Here is a 2,539-nt window from a genome sequence, read left to right as displayed (position 1 = left end):
ACAATATGCCCAAGACTGCCCATTAGATGGAAAGACTAAGGTGGTGTATTTAGCAAGCGAGACTTTTAACTAAAGTGTAATCGACCAAGGGAAATCTCGGGGAAGAAACTGGCTCTCGAGAAAGTGCTGAAAGTTGAGCAGCAGAGGGCTGAGACACAGGAACTACCCTTACACAATCCCGAAATGGTCCTTTACACGGATGGGTCATCCTTTGTGAAAAAAGGAACCCGATTGGCAGGGTGGGCGGTTACAACAGAATTTGATAGAACCCACAAAATCACCTTGTGTTTCGGCCCCCATGAAACAAGGGAAAAAGAACTTTGCAGACTACTACAAATACAATGGTCATTGCATTGCCAATACCACCCCCAATCATCGGGACAAGTGGAAAGAGCAAACAGGACAATTAAACAATGGCTCACTAAGTACCACTCTGAAGGAGTGCCATGGCCTCAGGCCCTACCCCTTGTCCTATGTAGTATTCGAGCCACCCCGAATAGGACCACTGGACTCAGCCCCTATGAGGTCGTTACCGGTAGACCAATGTCGCTACCCGGAACAATAGATCTACGTAGGGCTGACATTCATCTTCTAAGTGACACAGTACTAAAGTATTGCAAAGATCTAACAGATGCTGTCAGTTTTGCTTCCCAACAGGTCAGCGCAGCTTGGCAAGAACCCCCACCGGGAGGACACAGTTTAGTCCCCGGGCTACAAGTTTGGGTAAAGAAAATAAAGCCAGCCCCCCTGGAAGACAAGTGGGAAGGTCCGTATGTCATCCTGTTGACCACAGGAGCAGCCGTGAAAGTACAAGGAAAGAAGGCTTGGATACACGCGTCACACGTGAAAAGAGATACGACAGGAGCCCCAACAGAAGAATAAATTGGACTTATTGTGTACCATGATTCCCATCAGCATATTGCTAGCCATCTCCTTTACCCCTTTTCTAACATGGGTAGGAGGCATAGAGAATAACTTATTTTATCGGACCCACCTACAGATACACGGAAACCGGAGTGTATGCTACCCCCTGGCCACATCAGTGGAATCCTTGTTTGCAGCCACACCAGGTTGGCAACCCCTCCCACTATATACCGCTGACACAATGAAACAGACATGCAAGGGCCAGACGGGTCGATATAGCCAGGGCGTTCGGGGGCAATGCGTGCAGCTAATAAGCTCAACAGACCCCGGTTGCCGAGGGCTCGTGGGTGAGAATTGCACAACGTCAGGTAGCTATCCCCTGTGTTTTACGGGTAAAGGATGGGGATGCGTATATGCCCTTGTCCCCCAGGACAATACCTGCATACAACAACAATGTGCCCGACACCACTGTCAGGTACACAGGGGCCAGCTGGCCTGTACATGTGAGGAACAAAGGTGCTTTAATGTCACAGCAGGAAGACAATTCATTTGTGGTCAGTGTAACGGGACCCATGTATCATCCGGTAAATGGATCTTCCCATTCGATACATTCCAGCTGTCCGGGTCTGGGGGAAACTCAAATGACCCCCTTAACTATTATTATACACAGTTTGCGAAGGTTGATAACCGGGAGGTCAAATGTTACTGAGCAAAGCACAGGTTTGCGTTCCTCCTCAATGGAACGTATACAACAGCGACGCCAAAACTCCCCTCTCTCTTCGCAATAGGAGTAATCGCCCCCGTAGCTGTTCCCTGCCCCACCAGTACACCATCCAGACAGAAACGCCGGGCAGTCTCCGAGGAGTTCTGTGCAGATTGGCGAGATCCGACCACACTGGGTAGTTCAGTAGGGTGGGGTATTCTATCGGCCATATCATTGGGAGGGGGCGCAGGAGTGATAGCAGCCAAGAATAGGAATTATCTAATGTGCGGAATCACCCTCCTGGGCAATAGCACCATTAAAGCATTAACCGCCATAAATAAGGAAATGGCAACCCTACGTCTGTTTAGCATGCAAAACCGATATGCTTTGGACTACCTCTTGGCACAAGAGGGAGGTGTATGTATGATTATAGGAGACAAATGCATTACAAACGTCAATAGTGAGAGACAAAATATCCAAGACGCTATAGACAAGATTAAAAATCAACTGGCCGACTTCATTGAAGCCAGAGGGGTGAAGGATGGTTTGCATGGCTGAAAACATTGGGACAGAAATTACTGTATGGTTTGATTGTTATAAGTGGTGTAATTTTGGGAATTATTATTTTTGTAAATATTATCAAATGTTGTATAAGTCGTGCAGGAGCTACTATACCCCCTCGCCTCTCCCGAATTAGGGTAGAAGTAGACGCAGCAAAGGAGGGGGAACCCCCAGAGGAAGCCTGTTCGGTCCTACACAGTTATCTGTAAATTCGAAATTAAAACCCTTTTGGTTGTGTTCTGATGTGCCTCAATTATTCCGAGACTCAAAGTTAGCAGAACAAAAGTAAGGCTTTTATTAACTCAGAACATAACATGTAAAATCGAGAGATGTCTTCCTTCAGGAGGCTGATGCCCGACTGAACTTAGATTACAAAGGAGCCAGGTATGGGCGGAGCCCTGCACACAACCA

At 47.5% G+C, this 2,539-nt stretch overlaps 1 pseudogene; it reads left to right on the top strand.

The window, feature by feature from the left end:
* The first annotated feature begins 346 nt into the window (after positions 1–346).
* LOC147093437 (uncharacterized) lies at positions 347–2,125 on the top strand (annotated as a pseudogene).
* Positions 2,126–2,539: the final 414 nt, after the last annotated feature.

The sequence above is a fragment of the Somniosus microcephalus genome, unplaced genomic scaffold (assembly GCF_052327205.1).
Source record: "Somniosus microcephalus isolate GS21.2 unplaced genomic scaffold, FLI_Smic_1.0 unresolved_chr1, whole genome shotgun sequence".
In the NCBI taxonomy this organism is placed as follows: Eukaryota; Metazoa; Chordata; class Chondrichthyes; order Squaliformes; family Somniosidae; genus Somniosus; species Somniosus microcephalus.
Note: the sequence above shows the minus strand (reverse complement) of the source record. Positions and strands in the feature narration are given on the sequence as shown.